General features: G+C 42.4%; 1 pseudogene; it reads left to right on the top strand.

Moving 5' to 3' along the window:
- Positions 1-1,035, top strand: part of LOC147689398 (mitogen-activated protein kinase kinase kinase 10-like) — a 49,091-nt pseudogene extending 48,056 nt beyond the window's left edge.
- Positions 1,036-25,391: the final 24,356 nt, after the last annotated feature.

The raw sequence follows: 25,391 nt of genomic DNA, 5'->3' as shown, positions 1-25,391 counted from the left end.
ATTAATCAGGAGGTACATGCTGACACCAATCGCCAATTATTGCAAAGGGAGACATACTGGATTCGCAGGTTGAATACGCTAGAGCCGCAGGGACTCAATGATAAAATTGAATTTGCATGTTTTCTGTAATACACACATCTGTATTGAGTATTGTTATTACCATTGTATGTAAAGCAACTTTGTCATAACCAGCACTTTCTTAGTGGTGAACGTTAGCTATTCATTCACACAATCCCTTTTTTAGAATAGGTCATCACACCCGACATGTGGTTATTTAACATAGGTCGCATCCGCTTTGGTTCGTTATTGTTGTTTCTTATTTTGCTACACACACGGTATAGACTAGGCAAACATGGCGCCCGTTGTTAGCTCCAATAGTCCGTTTTTAGTGTTTACCCGGATATGGCAGGCAGCATATTAGGAGGGGTCAGAGTCGGCGTTTCTGAGCGCAAGACGACGTGACAAGCTTACGATTCCCGAAAGCGAGGTATGAGCAACACGGTGTGCGGGTTAAGGGTTGGGAGATCAGTAACCCTGTTAGCGGGATACTAATGGCATCACGTATTTTTTGCAGTTGCAAGATATGAGAAGCAAGACACTTTGATGTTTAACTTCGGGGGAGAACAGTCACCGATATAGGTAGGCGGCGGTTGGTTTCTGATTCAGGCGACTTTTTGTTTAAGACATTGTTAGGACCATTAGTTATTATCTTGTTTCATTATTCAGGGACAACCTACGTGGCACAGCGCAGTCGTTCACTGCACCGAGTCAGGTACACCTTCACTCACACTTTTTTCTGGATTTGTGTGCAGTTTCACACTTGGTGGTTTTCAATTCCTGCTTTTAAACACACTGGTGGAGGTAGAGCTTAGCTGGTACTCGTTTTGACAAACTTGCATTAGAGGTAACATTCACTTGTGGTGGAGCGTGGGGCTCCCATATTTTCAATTCTGATTATTGTCATTGTATTGATTTTGCTTATAGTATGCCCCTGATGAAGGTATTGCTATACCGAAATGCATTGGGATCTACTGAAAAAGTTGAAAGGAAGTACATGAAGTAATCTACCAAGATTGAAGAACCTACTGCAAAACAGAGAAACTTCGAATAAAAAAGATGTTCTTCATTTGAATGATTTTCATCGTTTTTTGAATGCCAAACAACAATTTGTTTATAATTTGGTTGAATGTATTGTTATAACAGTTGATACTACAAAATTTGGTGGTTTATAGAGCATGTCTTGAATTTAAACATCATTGAGGGCATGGATGGCATTGGATTGTGGTGATTTTTGTGTGTTTTTCGACTTTTTGGGGTGGTGTTGGGGCTTGGCCATGTGGGTGGGGGGCATTTTGAGTAAGCATGGGCGGAAAATCCGTTCAGCTCGCAGATTTTGCGGATTTTCGGTAAATTCGCAATCCGCAAGCTCTCGCGAATTTACCGAAAATCCGCAAATTCGCACGCAGCGGATTTTTTTGCTTGGTGATTCAGCGTTTGCCGAGTTCTTTTTCTCGATATTTTGCTAGTGCTGCGCCATTTTGGATCTTGCTCCGGGATCCCGCAGGAGTTTGGCGGTGCTGTGGTTATGAATGAATAATGAGAAGATGGCATGCAGTGGACAGCAATGGCTGTCTGCCTCTGATGAAAGCAATTGCTGTTTGTTTGTTGTACATCAAATGAGTCATATGTCTTCTGTTATTATTTAATCTTTTACACACTAATTGTAACTCAAGTCTACTCTGCTTTTTTTTACCTTCTTTAATTCAAATTGTACTTCAATTGCAAGGGCCACTACGTTGCATTTTCGAATATGCAAAATGTCCTTGGACTCACTGTTTGCCAATATACCATGATGATTGATGATGAGTGTTGATGATCAAAGTTAAATAATATATCTTTTTTCTTTACAGTCACTCACTGGCATGGATGGATAATCATCATCGGTTTACAGAAGAACTATGTCCAATTCGTGAGTGGCAAACAGATAAACCAGTCAACAACAACTACTACAGCAGAACTACATGTCTGTCTAGTCGTGGTATGGAGTGGTCGAGCCAGTGTAGTGTTGGTATTGACTGTACTACCTTTTGGTTGGAGAGGCGTTCTGTCTCGCTCATTGATTGCAGGAGATATTTCCCTGCTTTCTTCCCAATTATATTATCTGGGATGGATAAATTAAAAACCTTTGGGTTTTCTGATGATCGGTATAGTAAACTGATGAACTCCAATCCACGCTCTGGTAGTTATAAAGGGCTTAATAATACAAGCCATGAGCAGTTAGTGAAGATTCTGAATTTAAAAAAGAAGCATATACGTACGGAACTTCACGCAGAATTCCTTATCGATTATTTAAAGGCTGGAGTCATACCCATCGGACTCCAAGTACGTAATGAGCCGGGTTTATTTGTGGAACACCCGAAATGTATTGAAACATGGACATTGATAGCGAATCGCTGTAGCCGTGATTGGCTAATTTTAATCATAGAGACTGCCCAAGAACTAATTGAGATCGAAAAACAAGAAATAGAAAGCCTAGAATCAGTGCTCAAACAGAATTCAGCACTGGACGACACTAAGAAAAAACTAGAGGAGATTGATACTGATGTTAATGGATATAGGAAATATCAAACCAACAAGAAATTAAAAAAATTTAAGAAAGATGTCGAAAGATACTCAGAGGAGGGGGTATATCCTTATACTCAAAAAGATTACTTCGACAATGTCCAGAGATGGGAGAAACCCTCGTTCCAGGGACCTATATATTCGAGGGGGGGCAATAAACGTATAACATTTTCAGAAACTTCAGGCTCTAGTAGTCAGGAAGAGCAGGAAAGACCTTATGATGCAAGGGGTGAACAAACCTATGAACAAGAGTCTTTTTAGGGAGACGCCCGTTCCGGGAGCAGAGAAACTTCAGGGGATTAAATCGCCCAGAGACACCCCGCAACCATCAACCTCCAAATGGTGCGCAGGACTTCCTGGCCACCAGGAGAAATTAATATTGGAGATAGGGAATTTCCCTATTATTAATCTTTCCCAAAGAACATTAAATATAGAGGAACAGGAAGTTCTTAAAAAAGTTTTTAGTTTTGCCCCAACTAATAAACAGTGTATCTTTGATTTGGAAAGTGATTTGAAAAATATCTTCAGACTTACACAATTCTTTGAAAATAGGGAATTCACCCCAGAGCCTAATGTGACAGGATTTAAACCCAAATCTACCTTCCTCCCTAGTTTAAATTAACTTGATAAAAATATTGAGATTTTTGAGAACGTGGTAGAAGTTGAGATTAAAACCCTGTACAACAATGTGAAGACCAATATGTATAACAATAATATGTCTTGGGAGCAGAGACTAGCCTTGACCACACTGCAAATTTGCAATGAATTAATAATTAAACCAGCGGACAAAGGCGGGGGAGTGGTCGTCTTCGATACCCCCAAGTATGAAACCAAAATGTGCCAACTTGTCAACGTAGAGGAACACTATCAACGCTCTAAATTCACAGAAATTAGCAAATTAAAAATTGAAGTTAGCAATCTATTAAAATTAGGTAAGGATGAAGGATGGATTTGTGATAGTGAATTTAAATTTTTACTCAATACACATCCAATCATTCCGGCAATTTATGGTCTCCCTAAAATACATAAGAATGTGGAGGATCGCCCAATGAGGCCTATCATTAGTAGTATAGGATCTTTGTTAGAACCTTTGAGCCGTTACGTGGATTTTTTCCTGAAACCTATTGTCCAGAAACAAAGATCTTATCTGAAAGATACTTCCCACGCTATATCCACTTTTGAGGGACAGAGCTTCGACAGGGTGACCCAGTTTTGGGCCACCCTGGACATAGAAGCGTTATATACTAATATACCTCAGAATAACACCATTGAAGTCATTTCCACCATTCTTGATACAGTTGACTTAGCAGGAGGCAACAAGCGTTTCATTATGTCATGCATCAATCTAATCCTTAAGAAAAAAAAAATTCTATTTAAGGATGAACTCTATTTACAGACTAAGGGGACCAGCATGGGGGCCACATGTGCCCCTAGTTTGGCCTGTCTCTATGTTTGTAATTTTGAACAACTACATAAATTCATGAGCTAGCCCCCTTTTATGAGAACATCGCCAGCTGGCATCGCTATATTGATGATATTATATTCATCTGGAGGGGTGCCAGTGGGGAACTTGACATTTTCCTAGAATGGCTCAATTTAGGAGATCCCAATCTTAAATTTACTAGGCATTACAGTAATAATAACAGAGTAGAGTTCTTAGACATCACGATTAAAAATGAGGAGAACAGTTTGAAAGTAGAGCTTTATACGAAGCCTACAGACAAAAACTCACTATTGTTGTATACCAGCAATCATCCGAAAGCACAAAAGAATAACATTCCATTTGGAGAATTTTTAAGGCTCCGAAGGAACTGCACTAACTTAACTGACTTTTACCAGCATGCAGAAAACACTAAAATTAAACTCAAAGCAAGAGGGTACCCGAACAAACTTATTAAGCAGCATTGAAAAGGGCCAGGTTTTATGATAGGGATAGCCTTTTAAACCAAAATAAAATAAAGATGAATAACACCATGGACAGAGTAGTGTTTATAACACAATACTCACACATAAGCAATCAGCTGAAAAACATTGTAAATAGGAACTGGAAATTTTTAAATTATAATGCAGAGACAAAGATGAACAAACCCCTTTTTTCCTTCAGAAGAAATAAAACTATTAAAAATGCACTGGTCAATAAGTATAAGAATCCCAGAGAAATACAAACCACCATTTCTGGCCATGTAGCAGTAGGTAACTATAAATGTGGTACCTGTTCCATTTGCCCACACTGTATAGAAAGTAAGGATCTGACTTTTGCTAGTAAGAATCTCACGACAAACACTTTAAACAATTGTTGCAGCAAAAACGTAGTGTACTTACTCATTTGTCCGTGCAATCAAGGATATGTTGGTGAGCCTGGGAGAGCACTGCGGACGTGTTTTCTCGAACACAAATCAACTATCCGTACTAATTAGACTAATGCCCCCCTCACAGAACATTACCTTAAGAATAACCACGACTGCAACAATATCTAGTGGTTCATACTTGAAAAAATTAGAGTAAATAGACGTAGTGGCGACATTGACAGTCGCAGGAAAATAAGAGAGCAGTGGTTTGTGTGCCATTTAAACACTATCGATAAGGGCCTCAATTCAAGAGAATACTGGGCCAAACTTACTTGATAAGGACAGAGTTTCTGGGACAGGTCTAGTGCAATAGCATCCGGTTCCTTTAGGTTGGCCATCTATAGACCATTTAGGGGTCCTGGCTAGTAGTTTTTGAAATTACCAAGACGGATCTATTAATATGTAAAATACGGGTAGACAGTGGCCATTCTGTCATCTTACTACCCTATATGCTTGTTTATAAGGAACTTCCTTTGTTTCCTGTCGTATTGATTTACGACACGAGTTATCAACATCTATGCTAGGTGCATGGGTTCGTGTAGTTGGCTTTTTTGGTATAGGACATGTAGGTAGTTGTACTTTATAATTTTGTCACTAAACAGTCTTTTAAGACAGAAGGTGACCTATTGAGGGAATGAAAATATCAGCATACCTTTTTATTTATCCATGTATTGAGGTGAGTCAATATACATTTACCTCAATAAGCATGAGACGTTGCAAGTGCCACATATCTACTAAGAATGGGGACTTATACAAGTTATATTGTTTTACACCTCTAATTCAAAAGATTTGAGCCCCATATATGTTGGACTATTCTGCGCCACACGAATTCAAATAAGAATTTACAGATTTGAAAGCTTCCAGCAATCTTTAAGCACGAGCAAGGGTAAGGATGGTGAAAAGTGACTTAACCATTCTGTGACTAGAGAGATGACAGCCGCTATATAACCTAATAAAGACCCCTATCATGAAATACGGGCCATAAACGATATATTTGGGGGATGTACATGGCAGAGCGTAATAAGGATATCATTCCCATTATCTATTTGATAGAGTTTGGATTCCCTCTCCATATGTACTTGATGAAGGGGCGGGCTTATGATATTCTTTCAATATCATGATTTTCTATGTAGAATGTAAGGGGTATGAAATGTTTGGCTATTTATATAGCTGTGTTGATTGAAAACAATGTACTATGCTAGAACTGTTTGCACTAATAATGAATATGTTTATTGTAGGGAGAACCACTGCATATGACCCTGTTAAAGTGGCAGAAAAATCAATTGTCTTCAAAAATATGGTGTAGTCATTAGAGGCCATCGAAACGCGTCAACGCATTTTTCTCGTACTACTCAGAACTCCAGCACTCTAGTAACAACACAGATTTTATCATCGTGTAATACTAAGGGAAAGATTGGACCTTGAGTGTACAAATTGTACTGCACAAATTTCATGTCTTTCATGTTTCTGTCCGCTTGTCTGATTATGCAGGTCATAATCGATGGTATATGAAATCATCTGTTTTGATTGTCTATGTATTTTTACTATTTACTGTGTATAATATTGTGTTTTTAATCCAGTAGTGATTGTAATTTTAAGGATCAAATAAAATAGATGTACTCTTTCAATATTTTGTTGCTGCTATTGTTTTAAGAAGAAAAAGCTATTGGATTTTTATGTGTAGGTAGATCAAGGGGATCTATCCTGTTCAGGTGTTGTTATGTCAGGCAGAGTCCAGACTGCAGTTAGTGTAAAATTGGGGCTATGTGGCATGCTGCATACAATTAGATATGCTGCAAGGGTGAAAAAATAGAAAATAATCACAGCCTCCTAGAGGCTGGAAGGGCAGGCCTCTGCCAGGTAGCAGTATTGCATGTTTTTGTGGGGCTACTTGGGGGTGTTCTAGACTTTTGTGACTGGGTTTAGGAGTCTGGGAGCACTCATGGGAATGTCTAATTTTGTTTGCAAGTGGTTTGAAGAAAATCCATGGTGGAAAAGGGGTGTTTTGGGCCTACTTTCAGAGTGCGATTTGGCACGATTTTCAATTAGGCCTCTGCCAGGTAGCAGTATTGCATGTTTTTGGGGGGCTACTTGGGGGTGTTGTACAGTTTTGCGACTGGATTTAGGGGTCTGGGAGCACTCATGGGAATGTCTAATTTTGTTTGCAAGTGGTTTGAAGAAAATCCATGGTGGAAAAGGGGTGTTTTGGGCCTACTTTCAGAGTGCGTTTTGGCACCATTTTCAATTAGGCCTCTGCCAGGTAGCAGTATTGCATGTTTTTGGGGGGCTACTTGGGGGTGTTCTAGATTTTTGCGACTGGGTTTAAGGGTCTGGGAGCACTCATGGGAATGTATAATTTTGATTCCAAGTGATTTGAAGAAAATCCATGGTGGAAAAAGGGTGTTTTTTAGCAATAGTTCATGATTATGGGGGTCTGTTTGGGGGTGTTCTAGATTTTTGCGACTGGGTTTAGGGGTCTGGGAGCACTCATGGGAAGGTCTAATTTTGTTTGCAAGTGGTTTGAAGAAAATCCATGGTGGAAAAGGGTCGTTTGGGCCCAGTTGCAGAGAGCGTTTTGGCATGATTTTCAATTAGGCCTGTGCCAGGTAGCAGTATTGCATGTCTTTGGGGGGCTACTTGGTGGTGTTCTAGATTTTGCAACTGGGTTTAGGGGTCTGGGAGCACTCATGGGAATTTCTAATTTTGATTGCAAGTTGTTTGAAGAAAATCCATGGTGGAAGAGGGTGTTTTGGGCCTACTTTCAGAGTGTGTTTTGGCACGATTTTCAACTAGGCCTCTGCCAGGTAGCTGTATCGCATGTTTTTGTGGGGCTACTTGGGGGTGTTGTACAGTTTTGCGACTGGGTTTAGGGGTCTGGGAGCACTCATGGGAATGTCTAATTTTGATTGCAAGTGGTTTGAAGAAAATCCATGTTGGAAAAGGGGGGTTTGGAGCTAGAAGCAGAGAGCGTTTTTGCACGATTTTCAATTAGGCCTCTGCCAGGTAGCAGTATTGCATGTTTTTGGGGGGCTACTTGGGGGTGTTCTAGATTGTTGCGACTGGGTTTAGGCATCTGGGAGCACTCATGGGAATGTATAATTTTGTTTGCAAGTGGTTTGAAGACAATCCATGGTGGAAAAGGGGTGTTTGGGCCTACTTTCAGAGTGTGTTTTGGCACGATTTTCAACTAGGCCTCTGCCAGGTAGCAGTTTTGCATGTTTTTGGGGGGCTACTTGGAGGTGTTGTACAGTTTTGCGACTCGGTTTAGGGGTCTGGGAGCACTCATGGGAATGTCTAATTTTGATTGCAAGTGGTTTGAAGAAAATCCATGGTGGAAAAGGGGTGTTTTGGGCCTACTTTCAGAGTGCGTTTTGGCACCATTTTCAATTAGGCCTCTGCCAGGTAGCAGTATTGCATGTTTTTGGGGGGCTACTTGGGGGTGTTCTAGATTTTTGCGACTGGGTTTAAGGGTCTGGGAGCACTCATGGGAATGTATAATTTTGATTCCAAGTGATTTGAAGAAAATCCATGGTGGAAAAAGGGTGTTTTTTAGCAATAGTTCATGATTATGGGGGTCTGTTTGGGGGTGTTCTAGATTTTTGCGACTGGGTTTAGGGGTCTGGGAGCACTCATGGGAAGGTCTAATTTTGTTTGCAAGTGGTTTGAAGAAAATCCATGGTGGAAAAGGGTCGTTTGGGCCCAGTTGCAGAGAGCGTTTTGGCATGATTTTCAATTAGGCCTGTGCCAGGTAGCAGTATTGCATGTCTTTGGGGGGCTACTTGGTGGTGTTCTAGATTTTGCAACTGGGTTTAGGGGTCTGGGAGCACTCATGGGAATTTCTAATTTTGATTGCAAGTTGTTTGAAGAAAATCCATGGTGGAAGAGGGTGTTTTGGGCCTACTTTCAGAGTGTGTTTTGGCACGATTTTCAACTAGGCCTCTGCCAGGTAGCTGTATCGCATGTTTTTGTGGGGCTACTTGGGGGTGTTGTACAGTTTTGCGACTGGGTTTAGGGGTCTGGGAGCACTCATGGGAATGTCTAATTTTGATTGCAAGTGGTTTGAAGAAAATCCATGTTGGAAAAGGGGGGTTTGGAGCTAGAAGCAGAGAGCGTTTTTGCACGATTTTCAATTAGGCCTCTGCCAGGTAGCAGTATTGCATGTTTTTGGGGGGCTACTTGGGGGTGTTCTAGATTGTTGCGACTGGGTTTAGGCATCTGGGAGCACTCATGGGAATGTATAATTTTGTTTGCAAGTGGTTTGAAGACAATCCATGGTGGAAAAGGGGTGTTTGGGCCTACTTTCAGAGTGTGTTTTGGCACGATTTTCAACTAGGCCTCTGCCAGGTAGCAGTTTTGCATGTTTTTGGGGGGCTACTTGGAGGTGTTGTACAGTTTTGCGACTCGGTTTAGGGGTCTGGGAGCACTCATGGGAATGTCTAATTTTGATTGCAAGTGGTTTGAAGAAAATCCATGGTGGAAAAGGGGGGTTTGGGCCTAGTTGCAAAGAGCGTTTTGGCATGATTTTCAGTTAGGCCTCTGCCAGGTAGCAGTATTGCATGTTCTTGGGGGGCTACTTGGGGTTGTTCTAGATTTTGGGGAGAGGGTTTAGAGGTTTGGGAGGCACGGTGGGAAGGTCTCGTTTAGGGGGAAAATAGTAGTTTGTCTGTAAGTTGAGGGGAAAGGTGATTTGGCCCTGTTTGTAAGGTGCATTTCGTTCCATAGGCTAACATTGCCGGTAATGCGTTATTGCAGATGTCACTGGAGACAACTCTTCTGGCACGTTATGCAGATGTAGTGTAGGAATAGCACTATACATTTACCCAACGAGGTAGCAATTACTGGATTAGCCATTAGAAAGTACTCCAGTAATAGTTATGCAAATCGCAAAAAAAATGCGAGTTTGAGGGAAAATCCGCAAATTTGCGGTGTTTTATGCGCTTTCGCGCAAATTTACGGACCGCAGATCCGCACAATTCGCCCATACAGTTACTATCCTTGAAAAGGAGACTCAGAGTATGCACTTTCGAAATGATGCTCGTATGTAATACTGTCACCTCTGTGAAACTGAAAGTGTTATTTTTGCACTACAGAGTGTACCTTATATGTTTTTCTCCGTGGTGTTTTAATATCACTTCCTGTTTTTCCATGAACAATTACAGGCCAGCTTTTACCATGTGCGATTGCAAAAACGATTAACTGAGGCTTACCATTAGCGATCCGCAAATCCGCATCCGCGAGGCAGGCAGTGGACAGTGTGTCTTCTGGTCACCAACATTGATCGAATGAGCGTCAGATGGAATGGAGGAGTACCGCGAATAAGAGGAATGGCTGGATGCATTCAACTTCCCAAATTCAACAGGACAACTACAACATACAGTTACAGTATCCATCTTCATTTCTACTTATCTTTTAAGTAATGTTATTGATGTGAACTTCTATGACTGTGCATTTGTTTGCTCTCTGCTTCAATTCATCCCTCCAGCCATTGTATACGTTTTCTTTGCTACTTTTTTAAACTAATTTAATGTACTATGTGGTTATTCTCTCTGAGGGCGGATTGGTAAGTGAAATTGCGTAATTACTGCAGCCCAGTGCTGTCACATTGTTTTTTCATAGTTAGCACGTTGTAGAAAGTACTACTTACTTTTCAGTAACCTATCCATTTAGCAAACAACTTCATGCATGCAGTAGTGCATGCACTTCCTTTATGTCCCTTAAAAGATTTATGGATAGCTTTGTATCCAAAGATTTGTGCTTTATTTTTTCCTCTCTCAACAAAACTTTCCCAAAAAACCCCATTCCCATCCAATTTCCAAACCCTAACCCTCTTCCCCGGGCTGTGTGGTTTTGAGGTGTGAGTAAATGACAACAATAATTCCACACACTTGCTGGGGAGGATAAGGTCATAGCAACAGAAAACGAATGAAATTCCAAGGCTAGTGAAGGAATCCGAGGATATATTCTTACTCAGCTTGACACAGACCCATGACTATTTGCAAATCAAATCTGATTTTCCTGGGCGCCATCAACTGGATTGATCATCAAGAACATTCTCCTCCTACACGTGGCGAATGATTACGCTGCTGTATCCTTCGCCTTCAGTACTATTTCTTGTAGTAGCCAAAGCCAAACTCCACCCAAATAGCAGTTATACTTTGAATGCTTTAGCATTTGTTAGGCTAAATTATGGCACTGTTCTTGTGTACTGCGCTATCTATTGTACTGTTCTAATGCTACGCTCAGGTCACTCAAGGTTTCATTTTCTTTTTTTTCATATCCTGCCCCTGCCACTGTGTACCACCACTACTACTACAACCACCACCTCAACAATGCCATTTCATCCGCCCAGGATTGCCAACCTTCATCGCCATTTGCTGTGCAGCCAGCCCTGTCCTATCCCTATTTTCAAACACGAATCACAGGTAAGATAAGCGTTTGGGGGGAGGAAGAGTACTGGAGTAGGAGGAGAGACGAGAGACTGATGCTAGTACTAGTAAAGTAGTAGGACAATTGAATTCACTAACTCTGTAAGTGGCACTTTCTTTTGTAAATATTTGGACGATTACTTAGACAATTTGAATCAAGCAGCCAGTTAAGTTTCAGGAAAACAAACGCACAGTTAACCCCATCAGCCTCCCCCGCAAAACAGTAAAAACGCGTATGGTATGTTTAAGTTGAAAATAAATAATAATTTTTATCCCTAACAAAAATAAACTATCCCGCAAGACCTGACCCACCCCCCTCTCTAACCCCAACGAATGTCCATGAAATAAAAGTCCCCAAAGTTCAAGAAACCCAACTCCCAATTCCCACCCCCCCAAAAGTCTTTAAAAAAGGGGCAAGGGACAGTCTCTCCTCCTCTACTGCCGCCGGCAGTGTCCTTTGGCCAGGTGGTCCCGATGCTCCCTGCGGAGGTCCTTGAGCAGGGCTTTAAGTCTCTCCACCTCCTGCTCAAGGTTGGACACACTGAGGGTTAGGCGGTGCATGCGTGCCCTGCACCTGCTGTGGGGGCAGCTGATTTTTTTGCTGCTTGGCAGTGGCAGGTGGCTGCGGTACCACGGCTCCATACCGCTGAAGGCTTGCGCTGACTGGATGACCGAGGGTGAGCGGAGGAGGTTGCAGCTTTCGTGGATGTTGTGGGTGTCGACTGAGACTGCTTGTCCTCCTCCTCCTGGGCCACCAGCTGCCGATATTCGGCGACAATCGCCTCTAGCTTCCTTTGCCGGGCCCATCTAGCCAGCTCCTTCTGTGTTAGTTTGGAAGGAGCATCTATATGAAGAAAGAAATACATACTGTAACCAATGCTTTTTAAGATTAACACAAAATAATTCAGCAGAAAGTTGTGTCACAGTAGCACTAGCAACTTGCAAGCACAGTACATAACATTTGTGGCCTGTATCTATCTAACCTCCCACTTTGTCGGCCTCTGCTCTAACATTAGTGGGAGTTTCAGGAATCAATTCTAGTAGCACTATATGGACTCACTACATTAGACTCAGACAGTACACCAGTCTTCTTCTTCTTCTTCTCTCTTGTTTAGCGAAATTGGTACATAAACTTCTGGAAGCCGGGATAATGCCAGCGCAGTCAACTTGCACCCGAGAAAAACAGACGCAAGCCATGATGACACAGATTTGCGTTACTGTACCACTCTAGTACATGCAGGTGGTGAAGCTCTTACTTTTCTATTAGAGGTGGAACTGGCCATACTCTGTTACAAGGGCTACTGCTTCATTAATTTAACTTTCACCCTGCAGTGCCAATGACTACTAGAAAAGGAAAATGAAGAACATAAACATTTTATGATTATCTATCCCTTCACAGGATATTTGCTTACATATGGGATGACTTTAGATGCTTTGTTTTTATTGAGTCAACACTGATAGGCCACACATGAATTACAGAGTTGTAATAAAATTGTTAACAGAGGTAAGTGAGTGGCCCCCGTAATCGCAGGATATATGCTGGGCTTGCAAACTACTGTTACTAGTCATGGTAGTATTCTGAATAATTACAACTTCTTTTCCTCGCCTTTGCTACACTGGAACGGACGTGCGGGTGCGGTATTACATGCTCTTCAAAGTAACACTTACTTCATCCAGTCACTATTTACTCTGTCTACATACACCTATGCTATCTATGAGTAAGATAGTACCATCATCCAGCCATCCATCCATTCAAAGTAAATGTCAATCATTCTTCTTAATGTCTCAACTGGACAAACCTTAGTTTTTCTCATGAAAAAACAACCTTTTTATTTTATTTTGGAACCCGCCAGTCATGCATCCGTGCTTGACTTGCATTTGAATTTGAAGCAAAGGATATATTGCACACACATACAGTTTCTGTTTTGCCCACCCAGGCAGTCCTCTCTTCACTTTCTTCTTCTACCCATCCTTGCTTCAGCCTTCAACCGGCCATGCATCATATTCCCAGCCACCTCGGGCAGCCTTCAAAAACATGTTTCATTCTTTGCCAGTCATTACTTTTAACTCGCTCATCCTTCCTTACACCCTTCTTTCCCTTTTCGTTCATCCCATCCATCAAGGTCATCTCTGATCTGAATTGGCTTCTCGGTAAAACTTTCACAGCTGAGTTGAAGCCAAATTTAAAGGAGGCCATTGGTTACTTGTCAACTCCCGCCGCTAATGCTATTGCTAATGCGAAGTCAAGGGTGAATGTCTTCTACCTGGTTGACAAAAATGTAGTTCTAAATTTGTAAGTCTTCTTAACAGTAAAGTGTACTTGTACTGTACAACATATACACTCCGTGCAGAGAGCACACTCTGCAGTCTGCAATCTCAATAAGTAAGGAATATAATAGCTTACCACTGCCCGCCACTCCCGTGGCATCCCCCAATGGAGTTCCAGATGGCTGTTGCACCGCCTTCGCCCCAGGAGTGCCCACCACCGTGCTGGCCCCGGCACCGGTGGATGGCTGTGCCGATGTTCCATCTACTAAATACATTTCATAATCTTAGATGCCATATACACCACTCCCTATTTTGTCTAGGAATGGAAAAATGTTACTAGTACTACCTAATTTGTTTTAATAATTTGTGACTCTCTAGTCTGTAAACTACAAATTCCCCTTTCTTCAGGGAAGAGTGGTTTTTTATTGATGCCTAGCCGTAACATGTCTTGCTACACTTTTTGGCCCAAAAGATGAATGCTTGCTTTTTAACATGCACCATTTTTCTCATAACAGACAGAAGCTTCCCTTCTAAGAACAAGAGCAAGATCAGATCATCATCACTTGGACGGAGTCAGCAACGATTCATCCCCACAAAGAAGACTTGAAGTTCCAACCAGGTGAGGGCTCTCCCACAATTAATGTGTGAAATCAGCCACTATTCAGTTTTGAACCCTTCACCGTTTATCTTATATGATGAAGTTGATTTTAATAAATGTTTTTACTTTTAATAAAGCTTTAAAACTTACATAGACTTTGTGAGTTTTGGTCATGAGTGAGTGAGCGAAAGGGTTTGCAATTTGCAAGCATGAGTCCGTGGCTCAGACAGGTTGGGACTCTGACTCCGTAGTCTTATGTCCTGGGTTGTATAATCATTGGGGATCAATCATGGCTGCATTCGGGAACTAAATAAGGACTCTCAGACACACTAGCTAGTCAGTGAAGTGATTGGGGGTTCAACTTCTGTTAGCACTGAGGTATATGGAAAGTCTAACTGCGCCTATTATAATTTATAACCAAGGCCCTATTTCTTGTACATAGTTCTGTTTGTGCAGAATAGTCCCTGCAACTGTAGTAGTATGAATTGTCCTCCTATCCAATCAAAAAGTAAACTAGTATCTTATTCTTGGTGGCCACTGACATTTTATTGTTGGGAATTGTCAAAGCATAAACATTTAGAAGATTCAATAGACATTATGGAGAACCCAGAGGACTGCACTCAGTGCATAGAGCTATTGCTGAATAGAATAGGAGTTTTGTTTAACAACTTTTTCCAACTGTGCAAGCTTAGTTAGCTACACAGACAGACTAATATTAATCTAGTAGTACCACAGGGAGTCATGCTAGAGGCATGAATTTAGAAACATTCTACAAGAACATCAAAGACGATTTAGGAAAAAATAGAATGAGGAACGTTTGGAAAAAATACAGGTGCTATAAAAGATAGGGAAGTATAATTATTAATATTAACAGGAAAACTTACAGGGGCCAGCAGAGGAGCCCTCGGCAGACCGATGCTGGCCTTCCTGCTGTTGTCCCTGCTTTGCCGGCGCCGCTACCTTCTCCTGTGTCCCCTTGCCCCTGATGTACAACATGAAAGAAAGACACAAACATGGATGATTGTTGTCAACCACATTAAACATTTGAAAAAAAAATAACAAATTATTTCGGGGAAATAGACAACAATTGCACTACATTTATTGACCCAGATCCGATCAATCAATCAATCAAAGACATTTATAGAGCGCACTACTTACCCGGAGGGTCTCAAGGCGCTTGGGGGGGGGGGGGGTGCTGCTACTGCTCGAACAGCCAGGTCTTGAGCTTCTTCCTGAAGGAGAGGTGGTCTTGGGTCAGGCGCAGGTCGGTCGGGAGGGAGTTCCAGGTCTTGGCGGCCAGGTAGGAGAAGGACCTTCCTCCTGTTGTCGTTCTCCGGATGCGGGGGATGGCGGCGAGGGCGTGACTGGCTGATCGGAGGTGGCGTTTGGGAGCGTAGAAGTTGATGCGGTTGTTGAGGTAGATCGGGCCTTGATCATGTAGGGCTTTGTGTGCGTGGGTGAGGAGACGAAAGGTGATTCTTTTGTTGACGGGGAGCCAATGCAGGTCTCTCAAATGTCCGGAGATGTGGCTGTGTCGTGGGATGTCGAGGATGAGTCTGGCCGAGGCGTTCTGGATCCGCTTGAGTCTCTTCTGGAGCTTGGCGGTAGTTCCGGCGTAGAGGGCGTTGCCGTAGTCCAGTCGGCTGGTGACGAGGGCCTGGGTGACCGTCTTCCTGGTCTCGGTGGGGATCCACCGGAAGATCTTCCGTAGCATGCGCAGGATGTTGAAGCACGACGAGGAGACGGTGTTGACCTGTCTGGTCATGGAGAGGGAGGAGTCCAGGATGAAGCCCAGGTTGCGTGCGTGGTCTGTCGGTTTGGGTGCGGTGCCCAGGGCGGGGGTCCACCAGGAGTGTTCCCAGGCGGAGGGCGAGGAGCCCAGGATGAGGACTTCCGTCTTGTCCGAGTTCAGTTTCAGGCGGCTGGTTGTCATCCACTCGGCTACGTATTTCATCCCTTCGTGAAGGTTGGCTCTGGCGGCGGCGGGGTCGTTGGTCAGGGAGCGGATCAGCTGGGTGTCGTCGGTGTAGGATATGATGTGGTCTACTAGGATATAGTATTGCTGTATTCACGGACCGTCTACTTGGAAAGTTATGTAACTCACTAAACCAACTATAAAAAGGTTCTACTACGACTGGCAGGCAGCACTATGCAGCACGCAAAGTGACAGACACAGTCCGTCATGATCACCACCACTATCTCTTCTTAGTGGCAGGAGTACAAAGGAAGGACTGGACTTAAGTCTCTAATGTCTAGCATTACGCAGTTCTGTAAAGCACACTGATATATAATCATCACACAGGCCAAATGAGCACAAAATTGAAAACAAGTACTAAGCATAGTAGCACTGCCAATGAGCACCAGGCGAGCACCTGCAATCACAGAAGCTTTTGAAACATAATTTTAATTTACCTGTAATGAAATCGCCAGCATGCTTGCACATCGGAAAAAACAACTATTTGGAATATCATAACACAGAGCAGGAGAAAACAAAGTAGTGATACTAGCTACTACTAATCAACAAGGCCCGGGATCTCGACTCCAAGCAGGTCGAGCAGGTTGTGTTCCCAGTCTAGGATGTCGGACCACCGGTGCGTCGCCTGGCTGTAGGTGCGCCAGGCCCCAGACTCCCTATACATGGCCTGGCACACCTTCCCCCATAGCTTGCGACGATCCCGGAGCCCGTACCCGAGACCGGGCCTGCTGCCTGACGCGACGGTCTTGGGGAGGTGGCGCTGGAAGGAATAAACCAGTGCGGCCACCTCCACCGTGCTGAAAATCTCCCGGGCTATAACTGTCTCCCCCTTAAGCGCCGGCATCGGAGCCGGGTACGGGGTGCGGGACCCTTCCCCTTGCTGTTTTTCCCGGCTCACTTTGCCATGGTCCTGGACACTAGGAAATGTAAATAAAAAATAGGAAAGAATAGGAAAAGAGTAAATAAAAGAAAATAGTTTAAAAAAGTAGTTTAAAGTAACTAAAAGTAGAAAAAAACACAAAATATAGATGTAGAAAAACAGAGGCATAGATAATCAGTAAAAAAGATAAAAGGAAAGTTCAAAGAAACAAAGGATTGCAAAGATTAGGGGAGGATTGAAAAAGCATGCCCAGAACCATAACAATGAATGAAAAACAAGATGGCCGCGCCCATTGAGGACCGCGTGGGTAAGTTTGCGCGATATTTCCCCCGCGAGCAAGCAATAACGCATGCGACCACGTAATCGCGGCCCACGCACAACGCGAACATGCAACTAGCGCCCGGAAACAGAAATACGCAACGCAAACAAGATGGCCGCGCCCATGTATGACTGCGGTCGGTGCACTGCAAGAGGCCCGCGAACACACAAAGCGCCCCGCGAACACGCAAAAAAAATTTCGCGGATTATGCAGAACACAAATTCGCTTTCTCACAAATTCGCGTAACGCGAATTCGCAAATTTCAGCCAGACCCTGCGTTTAGCTCTCTAGCTTACAAAGAAGCCATGGCCAGTTTGGGCATAGCATTGCAGTACTCTTCTCCATTCCATCCTGAGAGAAATGTGGTTGTGGAAAGAAAAAATCGGGACATAAAAAAGTCTATAACAGCTAGGGTATTAGGTTCGGGTAATGGGTGGGTAAAACATCTTTATGAGGTCCAACGCTCATTAAATAATTTGCCAAGAAGTTCTCTAGGGGGTGTCACTCCATATGAGGTCCTATTTGGAACTAGAATGTCGCAACCAGACCTTGACATGCAAGGCACAGTGGTGGAAAATAAAACATTTGATATCACAGATCGTTTGGCTTTTTTACAGGACTTAAATGAACTAAGATCGAAACAAAGCAATATGTTCCTGAAGCGAACCACCACTGGGAAAAATCCAGCCGTCCCAGCAAGGCCTGTCTGGATCCCAGAGTTTGGTAATCTACTCAGAAAAATTATCGCGGACAAGAAGGAATTTGGGCCTTCTCACAGACAACCAGAACCTGGTTAAAGAACAGTATTTTTTCCTCCCCTTGCTGGTAAAAAGGAAAAAAGATTTATGTCCATCGACCTGATCAAACCACACTATGTTTGTATTTGTATTTAAATAGCGCACTTCTACCCTGAGGTATGTGACCGATACTAAGATCACTTTTGAAGATTCTACAGTGAGAAATGAAGGACTAAGCAACACTGCTATGGAACTTATCCCTCTTGAGACCCAAATAACAGTTCGTCTGATACACCTGTCTACAACGAAGTAACAAGTGATCAACTGGTTCCAGCGATTTTAACGAATCCTGACGCAATTCCAACCATTGACAGAACTCCCTCAGGGTATTTCAATAACTTTGATACATTTTCTGAGGATCCCAGTAAACCGGAAATGTCGCCAGCACAAAGAACTTTCAAAGAACAAGCAACTGATTTTTTTCATCACCTGAAAAAGACTTATCTGGTTTCACCATGGATTGGACTATGGATTGGGGTAGGAATATTTTTCTTTCTACTTTGGTTACCTCTGGTAATAACTCTGGGTACGCTGATGAATGGAAAATATATTCAAATGGACACAGCAAGTCGAAGAGTGAATTTGCTTCTCCAGCCACACAAATTATCCCATCGTGAAGCAAGGGACTTGTCAGCAGTGAACATCACAGCCGTTCCTATACCAGATGATATAGTTTGGGACAAAACTGAATATGACATTTTGGCCCGTCTGAACTCTTGAAGATTCCACACTTATTTAAGATTTCATTAAGTGACTTTATCCAGTACCTTTTCTGATGATTGGGACTTAAGATTTCATTAAATGACTTTATCTAGTACCTTTTCAGATGATTGGGACTTTGAGACTGTTAATAACATGAATACTTAGAGAGTTAAGCAGACTATGAACAAATGTATTGTTATAACCATTATGGTCATAATTTCTTGCATAAAAGTGTATCAGCTAGAAATGTATTTATGTATAACCAATGGGAACATTGTCCTACACCTCCAAAGGGTAGCTCAAAAAATTTAGCAAATAAGGTTCCATATTTTTCAGGGTTCAATACATCCAATGCAGAAACATTTTACTTTAGAAATGTGAACAAAATAAGAATGAAAAGTATGTTAACCAATACGAAACAGATGTATTCTGCAGCCTTTATTGCCCACTTGTCTAGACAGGGTTTTGACTTTTGGAAAGACAACATTGAGACAAAATCTGTCTGGCATACAAAAGATTGGCAAGTGCAGGGGGTAGAAACTTTGTTTAGAGCCTGTATCATCCCTGAGAAAATTATGTTTTTGAAGGACACTGTCCAACAAATGTCTTGCCTTGGGTTAGCCAAGATCAAAGACATGAACACCCCGTCCATACCTGTACCTGCAAGTAATAGCACTACACAGGGGGAGGTTGACGTACATATTATTTTGCATCACAACAGATCAGATCCAGATTGCAACAAATGGTTACTCTGGCGCACAGACACAAACAACTTTCAAGATCGATTCCTGAACAAAACACAGGGTTTCACTATCAATAGGCCAGACCCAAGATATGTTCAAAGACAGCATCCAGGGGTATTAACAACATACAGTGTAGGGAAAGTATGCCTTGATTGACTACAGAAAGCTACACTAGAGGATGTAAAACAACACTTATCTTTACTTAAAGAAGGCGCAGACCTTAGGGAATTCTTGCTAGGTCCAAGAAAACCGCGTCAAAAATGTTTCATATATGCCGGTATCTATGCTGCTCATAATGAAATATGGAAGATTACCCAAGCAGAGACTGCAGAACAAATACGAGAAATTGATCGTATTATTTTAGAGAAATCTCTCTCTGTAGTAGACAATGGGTTAACGACTCTATCGTCCAGGATATATTTATTGGACAGCATTGTATCTTCTGCCATAGACATCAAGGAACAAGACTAGGTCATGTTGCAACATGGTCAGTCTCAATTATGTTCTATCATGCTATTAGGCTGGACGATACAAAACTTGCGTGCAGTCTATGTGCCTTGGCATTTAATCAACACTACGTCACTATTTTCAGAATTCAATCTCTCTGATAAACAGATCAAACTGTCACAGAGGGGAGCAGACTATACAGTGCTGAGCATTGAGAAACTGGAAAAATTACCTTTCACATTGGCAGAGAAATCAGCTACAGAGTGGATCATACATGGTAAAATGACTCTGCCTGTTACAACTTACCATTTTCAATATTGCCTAAAACATATACCAGCAGGCAAATATGAAAGGTTGGTTAAAGAATACATCAAGACATCATGGGATTTACCTTACACACACAGATGTTTGAGTGGGGGGTGTGAAGTGTTTCTTAGCGGTTACTAACTGTGAAAACTCACTAAGCGGTTCTCTCCTTTGTCAGGGTATTAACTTGCACGGGTCCTCTGCCGGTTCTACTACAAACTTATCCTATCACCTGCAAGGCTCACCAGCTGCAGTGATTAATCCAATTTTTTGACAACTTTGAAATGGAGGTTACCTCATTTGAATGATCACAGCTGCTGTGGCATGTTGCCAGGTATCCCATATCTATTAACGGCTATATCCAGGGTCACTTGCTGTATGCAAGTCTTGTTCCATCAAATAGAGACAGCCAAGGAGACGCCTGTATGGCCTTCACTTAACATCTCTTCTATATGAATTCATACTTTAAGCAGAATGAAAGCCATTCTTTTGCAACAAACAATGCCACTGACCTCAGCCAAAGAAAGCTATGCTCTACAAGTTGCAAGGACTTCTGCCGAGATACATGCCTTTTTGAATACAAACTGCCCTATACATTTCTCAGAAATGTTGGAACGTATTTCAAACATGTCTGATATGAGCGGTATTGTACATGTATTTAAGAACTTGTGTTCAGGACTGTTAGCACCTTTTCAAGCTGTTCTCAGAATCATTCCAAACTTAGTGCACTGTGTTTGGCGGACTGCCGCTCCTTTTAGTACTCGTTGCAGGGGTCCTAATTTTATTCCTACTGCTACGATATGGCATGCCAACTCTCCAGCGATACCCAATTCACCGTGGAGAGATCTCTGCTGGAGATGAAGTGTCATGAGCGCATCGTCCAAATTTTAGGTTTACCTCGTCTACGAGAATTAAATACCACATGGTTTTTGTCATTCAGACCAATCTGGCAAGATTGCATCTTACCTGTGCATTGCTGCCTGTTTTGCGGGGAAGAATGCGTACTAGACATCTGAATAACACTCCCATCAGTCATGCCTATGGATGTCGATACTCTGCTGGACACTGTAACTGCCCATGTTCTGTGTTGTCCCCAGTGGCTACCAATACTGATAACGGCATTCATTGAGATCTCACAGATGCAAATTGCTACTGTTGAGGTACGAGAGGAGTCAACAGGCACACACGTAAAATATGATACGAACATTGATGATGCTTCCAATGCTGAAGGCGATGGTTCTCATCTGTGTGCGGTTAATCTTCTAAATGAGGTAATTCAACTTTCACCTACAATGGTAGATGACTTTTTGTCTACAGGATTAGAAGATTTCATGTTTCTCCATCCACATACACTGACTTTTGATTTGGCACACAGTGTACCAGGAAGACTCTGAATCTGACTTTCATTTTTCAAAACAGAGATTAACTTTGGAACTTTTTTCCTATAATTAGTTTTTTTTCTCCAAATTTGTATTTTTCATTTTTTGCACAGTAATCTGCTTTTAGTAGAACTATTCATAGAGAATAGAATTATTTGAATACCTTCCAGAGACAATATGTCAATACCAACTGTTTTATGTAACCTGACATGAAATAGTTTCGGCTTTTTTCTTCTGTATTTACGAGCCATTTCATAATAAAGTATACACTCATGTTCATTCATTTAGCATTCATTATAAATATATGCTTAGAATGAAACATTGCTTTAATATGTACAGCACCATTGCATTTTATTCATCGCAACAGTTTTAAATGCATTTTAGAAATATGTTTTAGACATGTTTTTGCAATTCATGTAAAACTCTATTTTAGATATGTTTTAGCATGTTTAAAATTTAGTACTGTCATTTATATGAAACTGGAGTGGGTGCTTTGTGTCGATCTAGATACCGTATATAGGTTTGCTGATTTATGCCCTTATATAGGCACAATTCACATTGCACCTATTTAGGCATAGAAATCCAACCCTTATTTTGGCGTTATCCATGCTAACCAAATACAGACATGGTCACCTACATCCGTCCATCCACGTCACAATGAGTTCTTGGAAAACCAGACTCTTAAGCCTTTAGGACTTCCCCTTACTTGGATTATTGATTTCTCCAAGAACTCGTTTATTATGCATGAACATCTACTTCTTATGGGTTCATTCATGAAGTTCCTCTGCCCGACTTTTACGTCAATACTGGCATTCTTAAACACCTTCAAGGTATAAATATACCTTCACTTGCCATGGCAAACGACGGTACGGGTCATCGGCCTTCTTGCACGGCACAGCTACGTGGCTCGCCATGGCAAGTTCGGAAGGAATTTGAGTCCCCGCCTGACGCACTGACCAGACGCTGTCATCCTCCTCGCAGAGAATCCAGCTCCAGTGTTTCTGACTCCCCTTGTAGGGTGTTAGAGATCGACACCCGGAAAGAGATTCCAACCTCTCTCATTCTAAGGTATGGGGCGGACTAGAACCTAGAGGGACTTTTGGTACATCTTGGCAACACCAAAACCAAACTATATCTAGTTATACTTTAGAAAACAGCACCTACTTCTTACCTCGTACTACACTTAGGTTAGGTACACTGGGAGTAGAACTATTTAGAAGCACCATATGAGTATTCACATTTCAGCCTGTGTTATGTATGTATGTATTTTTATGAATATATGTCATAGCTACAAACCATGCTTTTGCAGTATTTTTTTATCTTGCTGCTAAAGTTGTATGTATTATACTTTGCCTTCTGTCTTACGATTGTAGCAGCTCATATCTCTTGCATGAGAAATACAACTGTTAAATAAACCCTTTTATTGAAACGCCCATCTCTTATTTCTCTGAGTGAAACTGTTATCAATTGTTTCCACAATTCTGAGACGTGTTCCAATTCTAAGGGAAACAAAGTTGTCAAGTTTCTGCGGTTGTCAGAAACTAATCCCTTCTTGTTTATTAGAGAAGTTTCAAGTGACCTCTGAGTTAGCTGGCACACACAATTAATTAAGTTTAATGTACTCGATAGAGACATACTAACCTCAGTCCTATGTCAAATCTAAAGTGTATATTATTCCAAAGCACAGAGCCTATCAGGGATATAGGAATTACACTACATGGTGCCCAACGGTTTGGTAAGGCAATTATTTAACGCTAGATACTGAAGTAACTCAGTCCTATGTCAAAACTATAGTGTATATTATTCCAATATGCAGATCCTATCAGGGATATAGAAACTACCCTACACTATATTTCTTCCCACTCCTTGTGTTAAGATTCAACCTAGTTCATGCGCCCAAAGTGTCTGCCCCAACATTTTGGCGTTGGCAGGTGTGTGCTGTAAGTTAGGATATAGTTCAGTGATAAGGCATGTGTCCATGTCTTTAGATAGCAGCGCCTTTCAAAGTGAGTGAGCGCATGCTGTGCACAATGTCGCATGTCGGGTAAGTGAACCAGTGCCTGATTTGTACCCATTGCAGCCGTTCTGTTCCTACTAACCTATAATCTGTCTTGTACTGCTCCAAATAGAGGGGCCAATCTACATCACACATGTGGCTCACTGCCCGGCAACTGTCCACCTCCCAAGCTGCAAATGTAGAGTGGTGGAACCCCTAGGTAAACTCCTGGTTGCCAAGCCTTTTGGACCCTATCTTTTCCAATATCACTGACCTTACAATCCTAGATCCTTCCCCGATACCATGGTCTTATCACTTCCTAATAATGCTGAACTGGCGACTTCCCATCCATGCCCGCCCCAAACCACCATCCAGCAAACCTACACGCTCCTGGGCTAAATTAGACCCAGAGAAATGAAAGTATAACTTGGAGCTTTCTCCTCCATCATTGGTCCCGGATCCTGCTTTAGCCGACGCAGAGTTCTCTAAATGGATTGGAGAGACACTAGATAAAATTCTCCCGAAAAAAACCACCTGCAAACCACGAGATAAAATCACCTCGCTCTGGTTCACCGAGGAAGTGCGCCTCGTAAAAAAGCTCCAGAAAAGGGGGTGGTGATGGACAGAGTATCTGAATTAAACAGAACACTCATACCCAGTCAACAGATCAGGGCTTGATCCATCACCGTTTTTTAGCTCACTGCACCATCCCAGCTCAGAACCTGGCTATATGCAAATTAGTCTGTCCCTGGCCCAGTGCATCATGGGAACAGGGCAGACCAAACTACCAAGCCAATTCTTATACTGGGAAGGAAACAAGCTTCCGGGGACCGGTTTCTGGCATTACAGCCGTCTTCGGCCCGGCTTGCTTGAATCCTGATGGTGCAATGAGCAAGGGACTCACATCTGAGTTTACCCTTCCACGCTTATGGTGGACAAAACGATTCAGAAAAGGGGGTGGTGATGGACAGAGTATCTGAATTAAACAGAACACTCATACCCAGTCAACAGATCAGGGCTTGATCCATCACCGTTTTTTAGCTCACTGCACCATCCCAGCTCAGAACCTGGCTATATGCAAATTAGTCTGTCCCTGGCCCAGTGCATCATGGGAACAGGGCAGACCAAACTACCAAGCCAATTCTTATACTGGGAAGGAAACAAGCTTCCGGGGACCGGTTTCTGGCATTACAGCCGTCTTCGGCCCGGCTTGCTTGAATCCTGATGGTGCAATGAGCAAGGGACTCACATCTGAGTATACCCTTCCATCCTTATGGTGGACAAAACGATTCAGAAAAGGGGGTGGTGATGGACAGAGTATCTGAATTAAACAGAATACTCATACCCAGTCAACAGATCAGGGCTTGATCCATCACCGTTTTTTAGCTCACTGCACCATCCCAGCTCAGAACCTGGCTATATGCAAATTAGTCTGTCCCTGGCCCAGTGCATCATGGGAACAGGGCAGACCAAACTACCAAGCCAATTCTTATACTGGGAAGGAAACAAGCTTCCGGGGACCGGTTTCTGGCATTACAGCCGTCTTCGGCCCGGCTTGCTTGAATCCTGATGGTGCAATAAGCAAG

The sequence above is a fragment of the Lissotriton vulgaris genome, chromosome 10, assembly GCF_964263255.1.
Source record: "Lissotriton vulgaris chromosome 10, aLisVul1.2, whole genome shotgun sequence".
NCBI lineage: Eukaryota > Metazoa > Chordata > Amphibia > Caudata > Salamandridae > Lissotriton > Lissotriton vulgaris.
Note: the sequence above shows the minus strand (reverse complement) of the source record. Positions and strands in the feature narration are given on the sequence as shown.